We start from the raw sequence: 26,439 nt of genomic DNA, 5'->3' as shown, positions 1-26,439 counted from the left end.
TAAGACTACAATTTAGAGATGGTGTTGGTCAGTTTTTAAAAATCAATTAAACCCTGCCTAAACCAAACCATAATAGTTTTGGTATACTTTGGGCAATACGACACAAATGTGTACACTTTTTCATTCATTCTTATTTGTTTTCATTGGATTAAGACTACATCTTGTTGGTTCATTTTTTTTTAAATTTATTAAGCCCTGCCTATACTAAACTATAATAGACATAATACTATTCTATCCATAAAATATCCAAAGTTATGTATGATTTAATTGCATAATTTTACATGTTTTATAGATAGACGAATATTTGTTGACTATTATCTATTATAGCTTAATTTTCGCAGGGTTTAATTGAATTTTAAAAACTAACCAACATCATCTATAAATTGTAGTCTTATTTCAATGAAAACAAATACATATGACTAACAAAGTATAGTGTGCGCTATTTATGGTAGATCTTAACAGCCTACCTCCACCCTTCGCCGCTGACATATATATGTATATATATATTATATGAATAGGTATATTTATAATTTGTATATAATTATATAAATAATTAATTTACGTAAGTACCTAATAAATTATATTATGGCAGTATGAATAGTATAGTAAACTGAGGAAATGACAATAGAAAGTGCCATCAAAATATACGACGCATTACGATAGAAGTTAGTCGGCGGGAGGAAACGATAGAAACGCGAAGATTGCAGGGATGGGGGGAAATGGGTGAGATTATGAGACTTGGAGAAGATGAGTTGATACGAAGTTAAGTACACGGAAAGACGCGGACGCGTGTGATTTTAAATCTAAATTGATGTTGGATGAAGCTATAATATAAAACATTATTATAGCCATGCTTATTCATTGAAATGCGTATTGTAAATGGGTGCTGGGCTGTCACGATGTATTCAACTAAGTATATTATTTTCTCTATATGTCATACTTAGAAGAGATATTACAGTACGAATACTGTTAGGTGTATGAATGGGGGAACGCTGCCCTAAGTGTACCGAAAATTATATATATATATATATATAAATGTGTATATTTCATAATATAGACGTATGTTACATAATTAATATGTATAAAAAGTTTTTTGAGGGTTGTTTCTGTGAGTTTATATACTATAATAATATATGACCTAATGGTACGTTTACATCTGACACTTATACCGTTATACTTATTTTATGTGTCTGACATAAAATTTCACTTACTGTTTACACCTGCATGGCTCTGACATAAAATTCTCGTATACTTCTCGTTGAAATAAAGTCTCTACACTTTATTCAATGGAAACATTTGGAATAAATATATGCGGTGTTTACATATGGTATTGTAACTTATTCGGACACTTATTTCGTATACTTCTCAAAAACGTTATGTCAGTTGTCAATATGGGAATGTTAAAAAAGAAAGCAGCGAGTGTTATTATTTTAAGTCTTTTGGCAACAAAAAGAAGGAAAAAATGGTCTAGATGGGTGCGGGAATGGATTCAGCGACGAGAAGAACTAGGTGCCTTCCGTTTAATGTCAGAGTTTAAAATCGAAGATCCAACTCAATTTGTGAACATTAGTTTGCAAGATTGGGCATTTTGCCAAAAAATAAGACACACAATTCAGAAATGCCATAAGTGTAGAAGAACGATTAACAGTAACATTGCGATATCTAGCACTTGGTCGTCATTGCATATTCAATATAATATTATCGTAATACGAGTGCAGGTGTGGGCCAAAATGAATTAGGTAATACCATTTGAAGCGCATTTTTTCTTCACAGAGTGCATCAGAATTAATCATATGTGCCAAGAACAAGCCATATTTTATTTTCGAACAAAATCCATAGAACACGGCCCATCCGATTTATTTCTCACTGTCTACGATTTTTGGCAGATCGCTACAGTGCATTATTTATTAACGTAAACGTTGGGCATACATTCATGGTGTACCTATGATAATTGATTGTCCGTTGTTTTAGAAATATACCTATGCAATTCACTACCTGTCAAACTACGAATAATGTGTCAGGTACTTGACATAAAACTAGACGGTGGTCCAACTTCGGTGATATATCGCTGCAAGTTCGGAATTGTCGAATACGCGGTGTTTACATTTGCGTATATAAGTAGATTGAATAAGTGACAGGTGAGTGTCGACACACGCAAAATAAGTGGCTGGTACAAATATAATTACTGTTTACACTTAGTGAATATGGTGTCATACGAGGGTGGGTCAATAAGTCCTTAGAAAAGCCGACAGGTGGCGCGACTAGTACTGTAAGCGGTTTGTTTTCATGCAGCGGCACTACCGATTCAGTATGCTGCGAAGTTTCAATCAGATTGGTCGGGTTGTTGTTATTTATTTTCGTACATTTAAAAAAAAAATTTGCTTGTTTACAAAAATGGAGAAAATTGAGTTTAGAGCTGTTATTAAACATTTTAATATAAAAGGGTTAACAGCAAAGGACATAAAAAATGATTTGGATTTAGTTCACGGCATATCTGCTCCTTCACTTGCAACTATTTATAACTGGTTAAATGAATTTAAACGTGGTCGTACATCAACAAAGGATGAACCACGCTCAGGACGTCCTGTAGAGGTGACTACACCAGAAATGATCAATAAAATCCACGATATGGTGTTAAGTGACCGAAGATTAAAGTTGAGTGAGATAATTGAGGTTACAGGGATCTCAAAAGGTAGCGTCATTTCTATTTTACATGACAAATTGGGCATGAAAAAAGTTTCTGCAAGATGGGTGCCGCGTTGCTCACAGTCGACAATAAACGCAATAGGGTGGTGGCCTCTAAAGCCCTGTTGTCGCTCATGCAACGCAATCCGGATGAATTTTTTCGTCGCTTTGTGACTGTAGATAAAACATGGATACACCACTATACTCCCGAGACGAAAGAACAGTCAAAGCAGTGGATTGCGAAAGGCGAACCATGTCCAAAGAAGGCGAAAACCGTAAAATCAGCTGGTAAGGTTATGGCTACTGTATTTTGGGATGCACGTGGAATTATTTTCGTTGACTATTTGGAAAAAGGAAAAACAATAACAGGGGATTATTATGCATCTTTATTGGACCAGCTAAAAAACGAAATTGAAGAAAAACGGCCTCATTTAAACAGGAAAAAAATCCTCTTTCATCAGGACAATGCCCGTGTTCACACATGTTTACGATCAATGGCTAAAATTGAAGAATTGAAGTTCGAATTGGTCGACCACCCACCGTATTCGCTAGATTTAGCCCCCAGTGACTTTTTCCTTTTCCCAAACTTAAAAAAATGGCTAAGTGGACAACGTTTTTTTTTCAAATGAAGAAGTCATCGATCGGACAAATGCTTATTTTGAGGACCTTCCGAAAACTTATTTTTCTGACGGTTTAAAAAAAATTGAGAAACGTCTAACCAAGTGTATTGAGCTCCAAGGAAATTATGTTGAGAAATAAAAAAAAAATACAAAAATAAAAACTGTTTTAATGCTTTTTTCTAAGGAATTATTGACCCACCCTCGTACATTAATATGATACTCGTAATATAAGTGTCAAATGTAAACGTACCATAAGAAACTTCGGGCACCTAGAGAGTTCCTTACTTAGATCGTGGCTATTTTCCTCAGTATTATGAAGCAGGTCATTTCAACTCGACATTTAAGTTCAATTTTATGGTTCTAGTTATTATGTCACGGAATTTACTCTCTCCAAGGAAAGGTATTCCAATTGTTTCGCGCATTATGTCATATCGATGTTCTAATGTCAATACCCCGTATTTGATCTATATAACGAAAATTACTTTTTTATGTACTAAAAACAACAAAAATACTGCCCATCAACTGCGAAATTCCCATATCTGTAGTTATGTTAACAAAAATGATTCAGCCATTTTAATAATTTCCCATATCTGAACATTGCAAAAATAAATCTGTAATAGCCCGTATCTTGCCTCTAACTGTCAAGCGTATTGCATGACGTGTGTTGAATTCAGCTTCAAAATGTCACTTTCGAATTATTTAAAAGGTAAAACAGCGAGTAATATTATAACAAATTTTGATGTTTATTTTTATAATATATATGTCACATGTTATTGGATGTAATCATTATATTAGGCGTTATGTGCTTAGCTTTACCACGTTTTACGTTACGGGTTATTGGCATGCCATATAGTTACAACATGTGTGAACTATTAACTTCGGCGGCTCTCGTGGTGCAGTGGGTAAGGCGCTGGCCTTCCACCCGAGAGTTCTGGGTTCGATTCCCGGTCATGACAAAAACATTTATGTGTTTTTCTCAAAGCCTGGGTGTTTGTGATTGTTCAAAATTACTAACAACCACCTTGTACGAAAAAGCAAGGACATGGTTAATAATAATTCTTAAAAAAAAAAAAAAAAAAATCAGATACGGGATATTAAATATTTAGTTTTTTTAGCTTCCTGCACAATTTGTAAAAAGTCACTTACGGGATATTGACATTAGGTAATCGATATACAATATTAGTCTTGCATAATATACTGAAAGCTGGATCTCTTGTATAAACAAAGAAACACACAATAGCTAAACACCCCACCGAGATTGCATAAAATCATTTTACAAGGCCATCAGCTAACTACCCTACTTACGTGAGTATATGTTTAATGTATTATTAATGAAAATTGATGTTCCTCACTATGTTAACACAGTTTCACAATTTTCACATGAGTAGCTAGCTTACAAGAAGAAAACAGAACTAAGCGTGCATACCATTAAAAACTCCCGAAAATCGACATTAAGTAATGTGCCATAAAACTTTGCTGTTTCACATCTCAAAAACCTTTAGAAACAACTGTGCTCTATCCAGGCGTGGAGGTGTAATCTTGCAGCTATGTGTTTAATGCTCCGATTAAAACTATTTTCAAAATATATTACATACTTATCTAATAATAATGTGTTTTCTTTTGTCTCATTTATAATATGCATGTGAAAGAATTAGGTGGATTCTACACTACCCTCATGAAATAAATAACATTAGATGCAGAGACGTCACCGTTAAGCTACCGCTACTAAATAGTGAAAGACTTTATAAATACATGTTGGTTGAGCCAAATATGGTGGCAGTCATTCCTTATTCCCACATACCTGACATTCTTATTATTATTGTCACGAGACCAAGCAACCAGCTATTACGGGTCATGAGATGACCGTGATAGCTCAAGTGATATCGAAAAAACGGACGTGTGCATCTTGTTAAAACTACAGCGTGATTTATACAAAACGTATCTGTTCGATCTTTGTTGCACTAAATCTGTTACGGTTTGAGTGAACGTCGAGTCTATATCATCCATCCTGAACTTATTATCATCATTCATCAACCTCATATATCATCCATCATAAGTGTACCGTCCGTTTACCAGTACGTGAGTGCGTTAACACCGAACCAGCTCCAGCGCGCGCCAGCCCCCTCAACATAAAAGTCAGTGTATGGTATCCTGTGTAAACCCCTCCCCCTAGATCCGTAATCCACCAACTAGCATCATGTTACACTCCCAAATGGTCCCCATTTGGGGATGTCTTTGTGAATCTGGAGAATCAAGCCTACAAATAATAAGGGTTGATTACGAAAATAAATAATAATAAAGCCAGCAATGCTGTAAATTGCGGCCGTTTAAAAATATCTGCGACGTCGCCATTGTCGCCGTTTTCGACAGCGCTTTCCGTTGAAAGCGAAACATAAAATGGCGGATAATACGCGGCAGACCGCCAGAGAGTAAACATTGTTAACTCGCGCCACGCATACAAGAAATTATAAAAATGTAACCATTAGTATATAATATATTAACGTAAATAAATCTCGTCGTTTCCACCACAATTCCGGTGTGGTATTTATCCACCTCCAACTCCCGAATCCAGACGAAAAACCATACAAAGAAACAAAGTGACAGCATCTCACCACTTTCATAAATGGAGGGAGATGACAATCACCTTCAAATTACAGTCCTCTGCTAAAAGCGCCACCAATATTTACATTGATAACTATTTTTTTGATTTAATATTTTAAGAAAAACTGATAATGTACTGGACACACTGATGAACGTTTGATTTTCAGCTACGCCACATTACTTTCACTGTCTGGTCGTAAAATTCATGAGATTTACTTAACGTCTCAAGATCCGGTCATATTTTACTGCCATTATGGCTGGTTTTATTGCGGACCTCAGCAATTTGAAGAGATAATGACGTTACGTATTTATGTAACTGGCATTACAATAAAAATATAAAGTATTTAGGAAACTCTTAAGAGAATTGTTTTTGGGTTACGGTGATAACAACGTTAGATTACACTTTGTATCTTCCTCATTTTTAATCACATTAGAAGATTAAATTCTTATCGAATAAACTAATCTACTTCAGTCTCAATAAAACCTGGTAATATTGTTTGTGAGGTCTAAAGTCACGGATGGGATTTAAAGATACGATCTCGTCATACGAGGGTATTAAATATATGGTTACATCTAAATTGTACGTATTATATTTCACCGTAGCACAGTTTGCTATGAGCTTTGTTATCGGAAAGAAATGACCGTATACTGTACGGGCATACGGCCATGTCCATAACACTAAGATGAAAAAAATAGGCGTTGTTCGTGGAGCATTGCAGATAATAATGTTTATTCAAGAATGAAAACTTGACCTAACCTAAAAAGTAGCTCGAAGTCAAAAGGTATACACAATACGGGCGTACGGCCATGTCCATAACACCGAGATGAAAAAATAGGCGTTATTCGTGGAGCATTGCAGATAATAATGTTCATTCAAGAATGAAAACCTAACCTAACCTAAAAAATAGCTCGAAGTCAAAAGGTATACACAGTACGTAATAAATGAAAATATTTATAGTAAATCCAGGATTGTGCAGGTAAGTTAAAAATATTTTCTGATAGATTTGAAAAAAAAAATGCTTTTGTGAAAATGTACATAAGAGCGATTAAGAACTCTTGTTTATTTATTTGTTTCAATTGGTGATTTACGGAGGCAAAACACAATACAATTCAAAGTGTTCCGAGTAAACAAATCGCACGAAATTGCTGCGTCAATATGTGCGACAGCATTTGGAAAAACATAAATCATCGCGACAATTGAAAGTTATTTCCAGATGAACATCGCACGACTCAAATGGAAAATCATTAAAAAAGACTTTATGAACATACTCCAATTTGGCGTAATCCTTCTACAAAAAACCAGCGACTGGTTTTTTTTATTATCAATCATATTTTTAACGAAGAAAAATATGGTATAGTGATTGACAGTTAATCTAAGACTAGGTTTGAATGAGTGATGCTGAATACATTAAAAATAACTACTGTTTGTTTGGCCTACTTGGATACATAGATAACAATAAGTACCTAAAAAATAGTAATGAAAGATATTTGACTAATTGTACACCTATAATAATTACTCTGATTAATTTTATGTCTTTTCTGGACATACGTGGGGATACACAATACACAGTAATTCTAACTGATAATGACAACCCGTTATACAGGTGATAGTAATTATCAAAAACCTTAATGCCACGGTAGGCTACGGTGAACCTCTGATCACCAAGCTTTCTGTTGACAGCAAGTGCACTACATGATTTTTTTAAACATTCACTACATAATATTACTCGTATGTATTACTTTTTGATAAACTTTTTTTTAATTTATACTTTTGGCGCGTTTGGGAAATCAGATCAGAGTGTATTTTTGGCGTGTGACATGTAACACATAATTAATTTTTTCACACGAAAAAAAACGCACTCGATTGAATTCGAACCACCGATTGTTCGGTTATCAGCCGAACGCACTACCTTTACGCCACAGTATGATACTGAAATCGTGAAGAATATACAGTATAATATTATAGTTTAGAATTGTTCCGTTGTCTAGGCAGCGAATATATTATTGTCGGCCATTTGCAATTCCTTACGTAAACAAACGATTAAACGTCAGAGAGACAGTTGGTACTTTTAAAATAAAAACAACAAGAAACCATTATATAATTTAGTAATATACGTTAAAGTGTATAGAAATAAACCAACGGCGTTCCAATAAGAGCTCCTTTTTCTTGAGTGTGTAATTTAACAAGATAATTAAGAGCTAGTCAAAGAATCTAGTATATCACAAGTTTTGTTTTTGTTTTGTTACGCCAAAGAAGTATAACTTCTAACGCGCGTACATAAGTACACACACCGATTTTTATTATTCAACGAATAAGACACAAGATTTGACATTTAACATTCCATAATATATTGAACATACATAATTTGAAAACTCTCATACATATACACACTAGAAAAAAACTTTTTGAAGAAAAAAATACGACGAAAAATTTGATAAGCATATCATATTAAAGTTAAAATCGCGCGTAATTAAATATGATGCCCGCTTAATTGAAAAAGCACACTGGCGCGAATCCATCGGATACAGGTTTAAGTCCCGTCGGGTGTCGTATTTTTTTTACAAAAAAAATCTTTCTAGTGTGTATATGCATGAGATGTTTTCAAAATGTATTATATTTTATATTATAACTACTTTACACGATGGATAAAGTTGAACGAGACGGTATATTTTGATTTGGAGTCGGCCGGCGAACCGCGGAAATCAGTTGACTCTTATGAATATTCAAACACCGTTCGACACTAATTTAGTACATCATATTATTTTATTCGAAGCAGCAAATACATAGTATGTACCTATCTTAAGCGTCAATTACATTGAGCTTTTTTACGAGCTGCTTATTGGCGAATTTAAAAACGGGCGGTTCAGCTACTGCGATTTCATGATTACACACAAAACTTTCCATTCGCTGATAAGCCACAAGCCAGCGAGCGATTTTGACGGAACGTAGTTCGTTTTTTTACCGGGAGGTCGCTACGCTCCATAACAATGTTTCCATTAAACGTCAAAAATGTAAATTTCAAAATGAGTAGTTCGTTTTTCCACCACCATCGCTCTACTGCGCAGACGCAGTAAGCCCACACGCCGGCGTGTAGTGTGAAAAGTTGACCGGCTTTCAACTTTTCTAGGTGGAGTGTTTACAACCTGCTTATTAGCTTATTCGATGATTACACTGGGCGAATTTACAGGCAGATTATAAATTTGCCAATAATCAGCTCATAAAAAAGCTCAATGTAATTAACGCTTTAGGTAAGTTGTATTTTACGTATAAAAAATAATAATGTTAGGAAGACTATTTAACAGAAGTTTAAAAAAATAGCTCTCTTAAAAACACGTCTTGTACCAGTGGTTTCCTAACATTATGTTACCACGCCTCCCTTTTAAAAAAATCTAAGCTTGGCGCTTCCCCCCCCTTTATTTCATTAAATAATACAGACACTTTTTTTAAATAGTCAACAATGTACTAATACAACAATGAAAAAAAAATATATTAGTCAATCCAAATTCATCATCGTTCATTGAAAATAGTCCATTTTATCATGAGCCCCACATCCTGAAGCGGGCCCCCAGGCCAGGATCTTTTGCGGGCCCACCTACCTATCGCTGAGGTTAAGGGCAGTGTGGTGCTTTAATGTAGTGTTTCCTAAATTATACACGGTAGTTATCATTTAAATATATCAATAATCATATATAGGCTTCACATCAAATTGCAACGCACAACTTCGTCATATTTAAAATATTTAATAGCCTTAAAATAAAGAAATAAAATACTTATTGTGAAAAGTGCATTAGCAAAGTCAACAAGAACTCAGTAAATAGATTTTTGTTTGCTTCAATATATCTGGCGCAGATATCATTTAAAAGTGGAAACATGGCGAACTTATTTTTTTTGTAATTTTGTAACTCCAATTTTTTAATGAATGCCTTCACTCTGTCTTTTTAAATCAGTGAATGCATTAGTAGCCCTTGCATTGATTTATTCAATCATTTTTTTTTAATTTCAACTAAATAGACAAGTTTAACAACAAAATTATCGTTCCTTAAGAAATTTGCCTCAAACTTCAACATTATGATTCGACCTTTTTATTTCATTTTTTCACGAAATAGCCAGTGCGCTTCACAACAGTTATAGAAAGGAGGTATTATACAATAAGTCTCCATATTTTCAGACAGGTTTGCAAACAACCTTTTATAGGACAGTTTTTTATGTAGTTTATAACTAGCGGCTGTTTTACAAACTATGCATTTGCAAACTGCAAACCTGTGGCTACGTTAATTAATTGTGTTAAACTTTTCGCACCTCCCTTTGCCACACTCTGCGCATCCCAGTTTGGAAATCGCTGTCTTATACAATGTATAATATATGCAATGTATGTCATAATTTAATAAAAAAAATAGCCTGAAATGCGCGGGTCTGCTGCGTAGTTCTACCAATTAAAAAACTCGATTTTAGATATTTTTTGTACATTGTTTTGCTACCTCCACGTTTCTACGTGGATGGACGATCCCTTAAGGGCAAAGTACGAGCAAAGATATAGATACCACATTCATGTTTCTTATAGTCCGCCAAGCCAAAGTCCTTCTATCGCCGTTCTATGCATAAGATGCTTTTTATTTTTTAACTATAAATATACAAATTGCTAGATAGGGAGATAAAGGTTGGTCCTGCGGGATTGGTATGATCGAGATTCAAAGGAAATAACTTTAGTTTTAAATCGTATTTGTATTAAGACACCTAGTGTTGTTTCTTTTGGGCTCAATCCCTCCGAAATCGCTGTAACTTTCATCTACTTGGCAAAATAGTGACTTGGATGACCCTTTAGGTAAAACCCAAGTAAAGGCCCAAGCGTTCTGCCGCAGGCGAGAACGACAGAGAGGGATGAGCGTCCAGGGGTAGATCGAGAGGGACAGCGATAAGGCTGGAACGGGGACATAACCAATCTGGCGGGCAGTAAGCCCGAGCCTCCGATGCGCGACGGACTTCGTGTCCCGTTGATTCTTAAATTTTAATTGACACAGCCTACGGCGCCCATCATTAATAAATTTAGGGCTGTTGAAAAATTATAAACCGTGTAAAACTTAATATTGTGTATCTGTGTGTTGTGTACGTACCCTTTTTTGTGAACTAAAAGTTAAAAATAAAACTTTGTGCTTCGAACAACGTGTGTTTCATTGTGAAGATCCACCATAATCAACTGTCAAGGCCTAACCTTACACTGAACGTGCTCTACCCAGACACAAAACCCAGCTTCTATTGACCGCCTTAAACAATTTTAATCACTGAACTAGTCGAAGGGTGGAAGCTGGTCGTGTGACTCACACGAATCGACCGACAGCACGCTAACCAGAGCGTAATTGACGCCCGGTTGACCGGAGAGTCGTGCGCGGAGGTCGGATCGGGCTGTGCGGCCACGACTCTCCTCCCTACCCGGACTTCCGGGGTGTCAGTTTTATGGTCTGTCCACCTAGTTATAAATAATTCATTACAGAATTGATTAGTTAATAGTTATATTTTGTAAATCAGATACTTATTCATCTAATTAAAAATTACTCGTCCTTCGATTCACTACGCCCAATTTTACCACGTTTTTCTTAAGTCGTATTCTTGTTTTTCCGGTGGTTATTTATCCACTACAAATCTCGCAATCGATTTTTAACAAACTTCCCGACTAGCTAAACATTTGAAACTTTTAGAATATATCAGAACACGATGCCAATGCATTCTCTTAACACTTTTAGCTATCTTCAAGTACAGTTGAATTCATTTTCAGTTAATTCTGTTTTTTTTTATGAAAAGTTATTTCGGAAGAAATCCGTAATCCAATCGACTATTATTGGTGGTTAAGGGGGTGATCCTAGCAACTTAATTAATAATATACACGTGCGTTACTATGGAAATCAAAATGACATTTCAGTATTAAATATATATTTGTTGCAAAATAGCAAAAAAATGATTTGTTGACAATTGCCTTATTTGTCTTAAATTAATAATACATAGAATTGTCAAGTGTATATGATTTAACAGAAAATTTAAAAACGTGGTATATAAAAAGTTCTTTTTATCTTGTAATTATTTCAAACTATTTTTGATATGATTAATAATTATTATTACCAGAGATTTTCCACTTAAATCTTGCTTATAATAATATATGTTGTTTACATAAAGTTTAGTAATCGTCTAATACAATACAAGTCTATCATCCGGTCAAAAACATGACAGCCCAAGGTGGCTTCTGACTTACTACAATAATTCTACACCCCCATCTCTAGCCCCTCTTACATGTCTACTTTCAACCACACGTCAAGCTTTTACCTTTACCACATGCCACTTTTCCACGCCCATTGCGGTGTATTTGACATGATAACTAATTCCATTACATACGTGAATTTTCTTTTAAACCCATGCTTTGAATTACATCCCTACAAGAGTTTCATAAAATCATGACATACGACCTTCATAACCATGCAATGGTTATAATATTATAATATGTAAATAAATATTAAAAATGTAATTTTTCTTCTAAATGATAATTATAATATTATGAATATTATTCAAAGAAAATTGATACAATCACCAAAAAACATAACAAATAATTTAAGTAATAACAAGCTACCCGGTACTACTCTCCATTTTCAAATCTGGCGTGGTATAAGATTTTCTGATTGATGGTGAAAATAAAATTAGTATAGTGGAAAAGTGAAAAAGTGGAATTGTATTTTACCACGTTTTTATTAGCTCGTATTCTTGTTTTTCGGGTACAGATTTTTTCTTATGTGTCCAGTTTAAATTTTTTCTTGTTTGTCCAAGATTTGTATTGGACGACTGAAGATTGTTAACTAACTTCCCGACTAGCTAGACATTTGAAACTTTTAGAATATATCAGAACACGACGACAATGCATTTTTTTAATACTTTTAGCCATTTTTAAGCAGAATTGAATTCAATTTCAGTTGATTCTCTTTTGTATGGACAGTTATTATTGTTGGTTGCTAAGGGGGTCCTAGCAACTAAAGTATTAATATATACGTGCGTTTCTATGGAAATCTATATGACATTTCAGTATTCTCTATTTATTCAGTATTTCTATCAAATACAATAAAAAGTTTTTATTTATACATAGATATGTCAAGTTTATATGATTCAACAGAAAATTTGAAAACGTGGTATCTATAATGTTCTTTTTATCTTGTAATTATTTAAATATCGCTATTATTGAGTTAATATGTAAACAAGTTACTATTATTAAGCTTGTCTACTCTACACGTAAGCCTATTAAAAGCGCATTTTATAAATCGATGCATGGCTTAAAATATAACGAAAACTGATCATAAATCGACAAATACAAAAAAAAGCCGATCGTCAATGTAGCTTAATTTAGAATGCGCTTCGGTGAGTATTGAAAGCCATTGGTTAAAATTTGTCGTAATCAAGTATGACTCCTTTAGCATTGTGGTCAATGTGCGTGGGTGCAATACCCGAGAGATGCAGGTTCGATTCTTGCGGGTGGGGTGTCTTACTTTTTTCAAAAAAGATTTATTTTATTGGTTTCTCAGAAGTGTTTTCAAAATTATGTTTGTTCAATAATTAGAATGTTACATTCTTAAATCTTGTGAATTATTGGTTGAATAAAAAAATATATTTAAAAATGGGCACCGAATTTGTTCTGATAAACTTTGATACTGCCATCACATGCCTGCAGATACGTCCTAGCATCTCAATGTACTCGAATATGCTATTTATTGCAGATGATTTTGAATCAGCTTTTTTATATAGATACGTTGCTAGTTTCTGCAAGCGTGGATCAAGACTTTGACGGCAGTTTTTGTTTATGAATCAATGTGGAGTTATCTATTACATGCAAGAAATGCAATATTCGCAAGTACAACGACATCGTTCGCCATAATATTAGGTATGTATATTATAATCATCAATAATAATATTTTTGACATAATTGCTTGTATTAATTTAAGTGAGTCATAAAATTTATCGATAACTTAACGGACAAGAGTAAGTACTCACTCGGATATTGAGAGATGTGAGTTAGAATCCCACTTGGCCCAATTTTTTTTCTAAGAATATTGAAAAAAATATTCAACTGTCATTAGTATAACATTATCATCGACAGCCAGGGTCAATCCACGGCCGGATGAATGCCTACTCTAGCTCCTTCCACTCTTCACACTCCCTATGTAGTTTCGTATATATAAATAGAATATTGTCATTATAGTTCTGTGGAGGGCCATATGGTCCTATCAGGATCGGACATGGTCTAAAAAAAAAAAAATTATATATATTTACGATGGGATGATCATCGCTTTACGTTGTACATAATATCAATAAATATACAAATGAATGAACGATTTTATGCATTGTATGAGTTAGGTTAGTTTTTAAAATAATTACAAGATAAAAAGAACTTTTTATATACCACGTTTTTAAATTTTCTGTTGAATCATATAAACTTGACAATTCTATGTATTATTAAATATAGAATACTGAAATGTCATTTTGAGATGTCATATTGATTTCTATAGTAACGCACGTATATATTAATAATTTAGTTGCTAGGACCCACTTAGCAATCAATAATAGTGAGTAGTAAATATTACTTTTAACGATTTTTTTCCAAAACATACAAAATAGAATTCAATTCTGCTTAAAGATGGCCAAAAGTATTAAAAGAATGCATTCCCGTCGTGTTCTAATATATTTTAAAAGTTTCTAATGTCTACCTAGTCGGGAAGTTAGTTAAAAATCTTGGATAAACAAGAAAAAAATTGTACGGGACAAACAAAAAAACGATCTAATAAAAACATGGTAAAATACGTACACTTACTTTTACTAATAAAAATAAAAAAACAGTTTACATTGAATTTATAATCTTATTATGAGTATTAATCCACATTATTTTTTGGTAGTATTAATTAGCCACGATGATCGCGCGGCTTAAGCGTCGGCCTATAGCGTCGTGGGTACCAAGTTCGAATCCGTAGTTTGGCAAGTAGAGACAGTATTGTTTTTCAATCTGTGTATGAGTCAGAATATGTACCTAACAGGATGAGCAAATGGCTTACTGAGATCCATTTCTCGTAAAAACAAAATCTGTTAATACAAACCTCCACTCTGTGGATGCCCATATTAGGATCAGATATGGTAGAGGTAATATTTATATGCACAGTTGTTATTTATTCTCAATGGAGAGACGTGATAATAACAGAAAAATAAACATTATTATTTTTGTTAATTTTAAACAGCATTTCCACAATTATTTATTGTAATACAGTAATTATAATAAAATATATGTTAAAAAATGTTTGCATTTTTTTATTTCTTTCATTATATTATATTTTGTTTTATTTTAAATATTATAAAAGTTAATACTTAAGTTTTAATATCATTAATAGAGTACCTTAATAATAATTTAAGACTGCACCGTCTTCAAAAGTTGTAAAACATAATAAATTAAATCAAATGTGCATAAATACATTATACTAACTAAGAGAAGCGTTCTATAGTTTTAGTGCTTTCACGATTAAAACAATTATTAAATTTAAATGTAGTTTTAATAGGATCAACGTAAAACTGTATCACATTAAACTCTTTGTGACGAGCTTAATTTAATCAGCTTATATATATTGTAATATGTAACATAATCGGCTCTGCGGTATGTTAACATTTACATTTCTCCATGCACAGAAATCTACAAAAGGCGACTAATAATAAAATAAGGAGAGAAATTTTCTCCGGTAGACGATAAAGTGCCCCGACTTCAAACGGGTCTCCCACAGTGCTAACGGCGTTATTCGTTACATCTTAGTCGTTCGGGGCCGTTAGTCGTTATTTGTTACGTTAAATAACGGGCGAGTATAAAGCTCTCAAAAACTCAAAGTCACACTTCCGATCAACACAAAAAAATGTAATGGAAAGGATATTTTATTCTTTAATATGAGGTGCGATGTTTATGCGTGACTAGCGCTTTTTTCTGACGGATATGCCTATTATTTTTAAAAGAGTATTTATGGCGTAAAGAGACGTTATGAATTTGAATCAGCTATCAAAATATTTAATATTTCTCTTCTTTTTATTTTTTTTTCCACACTCTGTCGGAGTTTTAGTAAAGTAGTCGATGTATTTTTTAATCTTTTCTACGATTATCATAAAGAGAATTCTTGAGTTTCAATCTGATTCTCTATCTATAAAATTATGAAAAGTGAGGTTATTATATTATTAGGTTGGTATAATTTCACAAGACCCGAAAGACCTCCAAGGTAGGATGCAAGAACTCGCGGATGTCAGTCAAACAGTCGGCCTAAAGATAAACGTCTCAAAGACAAAAGTAATGAGGAACTGTTTTTCGGACCCTGCAATTATCTGTATTAATGGCACCCAACTCGAGCAAGTCAGCAGCTACGTCTATCTCGGACAGCAGGTGTCCATAGACGGAAGCATGCACGATGAAATTTCTCGAAGAACAAAGCTGGGATGGAGTGCTTTCGGACGTTTGAATAGTATTTTCAAGAGTGACCTACCATTGTGTCCTGAGCGTAGGGTGTTCGATCAATGTGTGCTACCCATGCTCACGTATGGCTGCGAGACGTGGACACTCAACACGAGAGATGTTTAAAGGCTAAGAGTCGCACAGCGAGGCATGGAGAGGTGTATATTGGGCATCACGCGAAAGGACCGTAAGAGAAAGGAATGGGTTAGGAAGCAGACAGGAGTACGCGATGTAATAAACGTTGCCAAACAGCTGTAATGGAGATGGGCAGGGCACATTGTTTGCCGAAAGGACGGCCGCTGGACAAATGCCGTCATCTAGTGGTACCCAAGGGGCACGAAACTTCCACAGGGTCGCCCTAAAAGCCGCTGGATTGACGAACTGGTAAAGTTCGACGGAAATACGTGGCAGCAAACGACACAGGACCGAGAGAGTTGGAAGAAGCTTGGAGAGGCCTTCATCCAGCAGTGGATTGACCCCGGCTGATGATGATGATATTAACGATTTCAACTAAAACTATTATTTTTTTCTGTAATAAAAGGTTGCGTTCACCGTTAAAGGTTTTGATTTTGTTAAATAACTTTATTTACACCATACTTCACACGTATTATTTTATTTTGCAGAAAAGCTTATTAATTTAGCTTAAAGAATATTGTCAAATTAACTATAAAGTTTGGATTTGTTATCATATTGTATGAGTTTAGTAAATACGTCTGCATTACGATGGATTGTGACCAAAAAAAATGAATAGTTTATAATAATACAAAAATTGTATTTTCATATTGTACAGTGCCAATTATGTATTTCGTTTGTAACCTGCGACAATAATTTATCTTTTTCTTATGCATGTCTTTCCTGGAATTTTCTCCTGTATTACTTAATACTTTCCATTATTATTAAGACCTAAATATAATATATTCAAGTTTTCTTTTCTTAATAATATTAACTTATTCATGCCAGGCTGTGTTTACCCAGAGATGTTGAATATTTTTTTCCATCAGCACATTTAAATTATGTCAATGTACACGCTTTAACCCGATAAAAAATGATTGTTAAGATGCAGTAGTGTAGATTTAAGACTTGATTTCATATAACATTTTAAATTAATTCATTCTTTTTAATGTATCTATGTATATTAACACCTTATTTTAAAAAAGATTACCAGAAAATGGCATTATAAATAAATTACTAGTAATAATAAGAAAAATCTTCTTAATTTTCTGTACGGTACACATAATCGAGGCCAAAGTTAAATTGTCTTAAGCTGTTATAGTTGAAATAACTGTGGAGTGAAGAAATATGATCATGGCGTTACTGCCAAAAGTTGGTAAGTCGATAATTTAAGTATATATACTTAACAGCGGATTATAACTATGTATATATATATATATATATATTAAAAATATTATGTATGCTACAAAAAAAATTAAGGTCATCCGATACATAAAACATGCACATAAAGCACAAAGAAAATAAATCAACATTATGCCTGATTTTAGAAGACATGTCAGTCTTCAAATTGCAATTATTCCATAACATGATTTCAAGACTTACCAACTTTTGGCAGTAACAGTAATGAATATTATTTAAAATTGATACTTAATATTTTCACTTCAATCTGAAGTAAATCTTGGCCGCATTTTGAAGATTTTTCTCCAATAAATTCGACAAGTTAATCACAAATAATAATAATATATATAATATTATTATACTTCACCAGTTTCGATATGTTATACTAATATAAAAAGGACATTTCTAAGTAAATGCTTTTAAAATTAATAGAATAATTTAACTGTGCTCATCATTAATGGTCGAGCAGCTACCGTATCGGATTATAATTTCGTAGATCTCGTAAAGTAAAGTGAGCTAAAACTCTACAAGCAGTGTTTACAGTTGTTTGTAAAACACAAATAAGTTCCAATTGCTCACGGAAAACACTAAGACGCGCTTTTATGCCGTTTAAGGGAAACAAATGAACTTAATATAAACGATCCGTACGTCACTGGTGAAGATTTCCTGTTGGACTATCAATGAACAAAAAATAGTAAATCGTGTACTTACTAACGTTGAATGATAAAATCGTTCTAGTAAGTTTTAATTAATTAAACTATTAATATTTTGCTATGGTGTGAAGTTAGTTATTTCATACATGATATCTAAATAAAGATGCCAGTATTGGATTTAACTTTTCAATTTAATAAATACATATCACTTATGGAAGGTGGAAATAGGCTGTTAAGATCTGACATAAATAGTGCACACTAAACTTTGTTGGTCAAAAGTATTTGTTTTCATTTAACTAAAACTACATTGTGTAGATAGTGTTTGATAGTTTTTAAAATTAATTTAACCCTGTATAGTCAAAAATATTTTATAATATATAAAAGAATATTTTTTATCGATTATGGTTTGGTTAGGTTAGGTTGGTAATTGTTAGGTTGGTTAGGTAATTGAATTAAAAAAATAACTATCGCCATTTGTAATAATATGTATTGTTAATTCAACGAAAATAAATAAGTATAACTGAAAAAGTGTCCACTATTTTTATCGGATCGCCCATAGGATATCTAAACTGTTATGGTTTATTTTAAGCAGGGTTTAATTGAACTTTTAAATCTAACCAGCACGATCTGCAAATTGTATACTTAGTTCATTGAAATAAATAAGTATGGCTGAAAAAGTTTAGTGTGCACTATTTATGTCGAATTACCTACACCCCTCGCCACAGATACATATATAAATTGTAACACCATAATTATTAAAAAATATAATATATAACATATTATGTTTGATCTATTTTCTTTCATTCTGTGCTGCCACGTACGTCCACCGATGGACGTTTAGTGCCCCTTGGATATGGATTATGCACTCGCCCAGAGACAGTCCGGCTTATTGCTATTTCATCTATTTAGCGACCTCTATCACATCGCGCACTCTTGTACTTTTCATTATCTAATGGTTTATTTTTTTATCTTTCCACATTATGCTCAACATGCACCTTTCCATACCATGTTACGCTTTTCGTTTTCATAATTTTTGGATTTCTCTTACATTAAGCCGGCTCTCACACCTTAGCTCGCCTCGTCTGCAATGTATCTAATACGTTGATATGACCTCATCGTTATTCACAAAGCATGTATGTGACTTTGTATTGATCATAAATAATTGTTTTCTTTATTTATTGTATTATAATGATTAAAAGTAATACTTCATTTTTCGATTTTTATCAATAATATTGGGTGAAGTGGGTATCTACAATTTTTTCTAAATCTGCCTACCCCCAAGGGACGTCACTGCAAATCCGCTCCCTAGTTATTATGTTTGATTATAATATATGACCTCCAATACACCAATACAGTGATATTTTATATCAACTGAATAGAATTATCTGCGATAATATAGGTACGATGATGAATAATATAATATTACTTAAAATATTGAATTTCTATGTCTATTTATATTCATTGACAGCCAATCAATACAGATTAATTCAATAATCTTATAATGTAATACGGCTTACTTGATGTATCTATAGTCTAAGGTTTACTTTAACTAAAAGCTTTACTATGTTAGTGAGCTTTGTCAGAAAGATGTATATATAATTTCAAAGTGGTAGCACTGCACGCTTGTCTAAAATAATTAAATTACAAAAATAAAAGCCTTTTTTCGATGGAAATAAAAAAAATCTAAAGTCAGTCTCCTGCCGGATAAAAATACAATTTAAAAACAAAACCTACGAGTAATTAGGTACGCGAAAAAACATCGCCAAAGCCAAAAGTGTCAACGTCGAAATAACTGAAAATACAGCGAAACTTCCCTTAAGCTTTTCAATTATTCTACGAGTATAATAAAGGTGATTTTTTCTGCGGAAAATAGCCAGGTAGGGATTAAAAAAAAAACAGAGAAATAAACGTCTTGTATTTGTTTTAATATAGCAAACAATTTAAATAATAGGTTTCCGTTTAATTTAACGTAATCCCATTCTAGAAAAATTGTATTTAATTAATACATTTATTTTTCAAAATTCAATTTAATTATTTAGCAATGTGCCCTTATTCTGTTTTCCTAATTTTTTACACATATTTGTTTTATATTTATTTGTGTTACAAAATCTTTTGCCTCGAGACATAGATTAATTGTCATCAACTTTAGAGTAATAATACTAAAGAGAGAGGGAATTTTCCGACAGTATGAAACCGCTTTCTTTGTGTATAACCTTGATTTTATGATTATTAACTTACATAATATTATGAAATGTTATAACATCATTTTGCTTCTCAATACGGCCACCATTTAAACACAATATAGTAAACCATTTTTTCTACTAAATCAACTAGAAATATTAACCACTAACTTTATATTTTGCTCTAAACTATATATTTCAGCAACACGTATGCTTAGTGGGCTCTCACGTCTAAGCTCGTCTCGTCTGCAAAATGTCGTATACGTCGATATGACGTCATCGTTATTCACAAAACACACGTTGCTAATTGGAGCTCCGCACATTGGTGAAATAAGTAATTTTGGTTTGAAAAAAATAGCTGAAGTCACATGCAACTAATTTCACCTGACATGCAGCGCAGGTATAATCCCGAAATGTCGCTCTTCGTCATTCATTTTGGCTTACCGAGTGACCACTATCATCGCTCGGTCTTCCTTACACGTACATAAGAAAGTTGCATGTTGCGCCAATTTTTGATTTATGACTATTATGCCAGTCGAGAGGATTTTTAATGTGCGACTGTGCTTATGCACATCCGTCAAACTAATATTTACCGGCGACACGTAGAAAAACCTTTCCTTTATTCGTAATTCATATTATATTATATATATATATATATATATATATATAATATTCATATTATGACGTCACGGTGGCCACGCGGCTTAAGCGTTGGACTATAACGCCGTGGGTCCCAGGTTCGAATCCTGGGTCTGGCAAGTACACATATTGTTTTTCAATTTGTGTCTGTCAGGGTATGGACCTAATAGGTTGAGCAAGTGGCTGACATCCATTTCTCGTAAAAAACAAAATCTGTTAATATAAACCTCTACTCTGTGGAGGCCCATATGATCTTATTAGGATCGGACATGGCCGAAAAAAAAATATATCATCGTGTAACAGGTATTGCGAAGATTATATTCATACAGAATGCTTTTTCACTTGCATTTATGGTTAGTTTGTGATCATCTCTTGATTAGGACCCATTTTATCCATTTTAGTACATACATTACACACTATAAAGTCATGGTACATAATTAGACGTTTCGTCTATCTATATAAACCGAAAAGATTTAATTTTAAACGTAAACAGTGATGTCGAGGGGGATGAAACCTAAACCGATTATGCTCCATCCTAAGAAATATGAACATTTTCATTTTATTATTCAAGGGTATATTTCTGATATGCAACGATACGGTCGAACAAAAACGTCAAATCTCAAAAAGCTCAAAAACCGATTTAAGCTCAACCCTCTATCCCTGTTTAGTGAAGCTCTGGCGGTGAAACGATTACTAAATTACTAGATTACTAAAATCATCGCCAATGACTGCTAATAGATTTAATATAAAAATAAGAAGCGCGATGTCAGCTTTGGTGGTATAATTATTTAGGAAGATCAAAACTTATGAAAATGAATAAATATATTTGGCATATAAACTGTATTATTTAAAAGGTATCTTATGTGAATATCTCTGGTAATATTTTAAATTAATTTTCAAAAGAATGTTAGTTTAACTAAAACTATCATATTACTTTGTATAATCATCGAAATAGCAATATGTATTTATCCATAACTTGTAAACACAGAACAGATTAATAAATAGAAACATAAAAACCATCTCCATGAACCAAATCTCTGAAGCAGGGTATTTTATGGCCTGACCGCCATAAAATCCAATTAAAAAAAACCGCGTCGACTGTTCCGAAAGATTAAACACACGTTACATTAACGTGACAAAAACATATTTTTAACTATTGAAAATAGTATATTTTTATTTAAAAAAACTAAAATTTATTTATTTTACATAAATATTTAACTTTACAAGATATAAATCCATGACGTGGCAACATGATATCGGTAATATTAAGCAATAAATATAAAAAATAGTAATTGTCATGTTAATAATAATTCTAATAGTCGTCGGCGATGGCTTCTCTAAGCAGGAATAATGGGTTGAGTAGCTTAAATCGGTTTTTGAGCTTTTTGAGCTTTGACGTTTTTGTTCTACCGTATCGTCGCATATCAGAAATATACCCTTGATTAATAAAATAAAAATGCTGATACTTCTTAGGATGTAGCATAATATATTTAGGTTTCATCCCCCTAGACATCACTGTTTGCGTTTGAAATTAAATCCTTTCAGTTTATATAGACGGTTATTATGTACCATGCCTTTATAGTGTGTCATCTATGTAGAAAATTCTCAATGTCCGCCGATACAATATTCACATCTAGAATTATTGTATTCACATAAAATACAGAACATTTATTGAAAAAACAAAATATAAAACCACCATGATTTAGATGAAAATAAATCTTCAATATTATGAATAATATTTAATGTAAACAATCCGCAATGTTAGTCCATCACGATTTCGTTTTATGAATATGTAAATTGAAATGTCGCTTTTTACCGTAACGCCGGAAAAAATCTATTGTGTGCTAATATTAAAGGAACCAATTTATTTTTGATATGACAGTTACTTTGCTTCAAATGTGACGATAATAAAGCAATTTCTCCTGTACGACGGGAAGCCTTGCGTAAATAAAAAAAAAACACGCCGCACATCGAGTGTGTGTGCATATAATACGTTCAAAATTGTACCGGTAAATATACGCGCATTTATGGATATAAGTATCAGGGATCTGAAATCGTTTTTCGTATATAACAATGTATTAACAATTATATTTAGTTTTTGTGATGTCACTGTGAGTTATTCCATCTTATTTCTGTGACGTTTAACAGTATCTCCACATTCTTATCACATACAGTTTTCATCAAGATATTTTTTTACGTCCAAATTAAAAAAACCCCAATATAATAATTATATTTATGTGATTTTATCAAAGTCTGTGGGTCCCATATTCCTAAATCTAATATTTTAGTTCAATATTCGCTAAAAGTTATTTTGAACGGCAGTCAGCCTTGATGACACTTTGTTTTCAACATCTTTTCGTTATTTTCAATCGATCTGTAACCGTCACCAATCGATTCGTGGTGGCCGGTTTCTAAATTACAATATTTACAAAAATATAACGACTTAATTTCTAAGATAATTAAAGGAAAATATTTCACTGTGTACGGATATCTCCTTTCTGTTTTCGATATACGTGTTAATACTCACCGTATTTTGTTCGTTACCAACATTTATTTATTTCATTCGACAATACAGCACCCAATTATTGTCCTGGGGCCCAGTTATACAGTATTTTGCATACCAAAACCCATTAAGAAACTTTTTTTTTAAACGAAGGTTATCCATGAAGTCATTTAGAAAAAAAAACTTACCATGTAAGTCCGCCACAAATTCTACACTCTCGCCATACTGTTCTCTATACAATATTTGTATATCTGTGTAAGGGTCTAGAAGAAAAAACACAAGAGGATAGCCCAAAAATAAAATATAATACTAACCATCCGTGAAAGTCTCAAGCAATATAATAACGACCCTTTAAAGGATATAAACTTAAAATTTTTGCCGGTTGAATGATTTTTCGATTTGAATGAATTTCACAAATATGAAACAATATAGAGATTTCTCCAAGGCGAATAAAGAAGTACTTTAATCTTCATTGCCGTCGATATCCTTAGGGAACCCTTTTCGCAATTTGCTATGAATGTTACTTGTAACGATTCTTATATTTCAATTGAATTGAAGGGTCACTTATCTTCTCCTCCAAAGGAGGGCTAGGTTTTGTTTTCAATTTTTTCCGAGAAATTTTAAGTTAAAAAAAAACAGTTTAATTGAGTCGTATAGTATCAAAGGTAGAACTCTCGCAAATATATCGAAATTTAAGTAAGTATGCCAAATTATTCTTCTGACCCTAATGTACGATTAGCAATATAATATTTGAATCAAAATCATATCTGTGTGGTATAAAATTGTGATGGAAAATAGGGCTTGGTATCAGAATTAGAACTGTTCAATACTTTGGAAACAAAATTAGAACTGTCGAATTTAAATTGAATTTCTAATTTTTAAATGTAGAAACATATTTCATGCTATTATAACATCAAAAAACCCAACAAAACGTTTTTCGTCATTTTCTCGAAATGGTGAATAACACACAGATCTACTTTTGATACTATACGACTAAATTATCAAAATTTTAAGATTTTTTTTACAATTTTACATAATTTGTAGGTTATGTATTTTAATGGAAATATTTTTCCTTCTCAAAATTTTCTGTTTCCGCTTAAGTAGGTACATATGTGTAAAATATGCACGTTGATAGTGAAACTTATAAATGCGATTCTATTATGATTAGGCATGATAATATATATATCTCACTTGCTTTTTTTAAATATTATTTTCTTATATCCATAAATTAACATATTATATTATATTATTTTTAAGACTACAACATTCCATTACCCCCAAATATATTAGTGTCGTGAAACAGTAGTACAATTAGTAATAAAGGAGAAAGAATATCACAAACACATGAGAAAAATCATAATAAATACATATATTGTAACATCACCGAGAATCGACTTGGAACCCCCGGATATAAGGCCAGCGCCTTACGCACTACACTACAAGAGCTTCTTGTATCATAACTAGTTAATTAAATGTTATATTATATAATATACTCGTACTATAATAAAATGGGACAGTGTGACACTCCTATACCTTATAGTAAATAAACTAATACATGTCAATAACATTAGGTAGGTAGTTCAAAATGTTATTTTATTAGGAACAATCCATTTTCTGATATGATAAAAAAGTAAGTCATCGATTGTAATTATTATAAATATCTAACAAATACTGCGTCAATCGTAGTCCACCTCATTCAAACCGTAGCAAATAAATGATAGATCATTGGTCCGCGATATATGATTCAAACGTTACAGACCTACAAATTTATCTAAAGAATGGATGGGGGAGCCACAGTCGAAAACTACCCAATCAACACTCACAACTGGACAGAATCTGACATTCGAATGACGTTTTTAAAATGGCGTCCATATAGTAGTTCATAGTTCCGTTTTTGACTATTCTTTAGATAAGTTTGTAGGACTGTAGTTACTCTCCTAACGCAAATTAACTTATTTAAGTCACTGGTACTGTGCGCCTCCATATATTGACATCTACGTCATGGCGCTGTATGCGATTACAGTACGCGTTTTTTGCATGCTGGCGGTATTGCAACGGTTTTAGTTCCAGAAACGACTGGGATGATGGATATGTCTCGATGTTGCAGTCTAGATCCGCAGTCAATATACAAGAGATCCTGTTTTAATCGCTTTCATAATACTACGATATAGGTATAGTATATAGCAGTGGCGAAGGGTGGTGGTATGCTATTAATATCTGATAGAAATAGAACACGCTAAACTTTAACAGTCATACGTTTTTGTTTTTATTGAACTAAGACTACAATTTACAGATTGTGTTCGTTGGTTTTTAAAAATTAATTTAACCTTGCCTAGCCAAACCATACTAGTTTTGGTATGTTATGGATGATCCGATAACATAGGACACACTTTTTTGTTCATACGTATTTGTTTTCGTTGAATTAAGAATACGTATTACATTGGTTAGTTTTTTTTTTTTCATTAAACCTGCCTGAACCAAATCATAATAGGTAAAAATATTATGTTATCTACAAAATATCTTAATTTATGTATGATTTGATTGCATAATTTTAGATATTTTATAGATAGACGAGTATTTTTTGACTATTATCTATTATGGCTTGATTTTTGCAGAGTTTAATTGAATTTAAAAAATTAACCAACACCATCTGTAAATTTTAGTCTTATTTCAATGAAAACAAATACGTATGGCTGACAAAGTTTAATG

General features: G+C 32.9%; 1 protein-coding gene across 1 annotated transcript in view; it reads right to left on the bottom strand.

Annotated features, from left to right (window-relative positions):
* sNPF-R (short neuropeptide F receptor) overlaps window positions 1-26,439 on the bottom strand; it is a 96,058-nt gene that overhangs the window by 26,623 nt on the left and 42,996 nt on the right. The gene's annotated exons all lie outside the window — the stretch shown is intronic.

This window comes from Rhyacophila brunnea, unplaced genomic scaffold (assembly GCF_057557595.1).
Source record: "Rhyacophila brunnea isolate RB1 unplaced genomic scaffold, BYU_Rbru_1.0 scaffold_9, whole genome shotgun sequence".
In the NCBI taxonomy this organism is placed as follows: Eukaryota; Metazoa; Arthropoda; class Insecta; order Trichoptera; family Rhyacophilidae; genus Rhyacophila; species Rhyacophila brunnea.
Note: the sequence above shows the minus strand (reverse complement) of the source record. Positions and strands in the feature narration are given on the sequence as shown.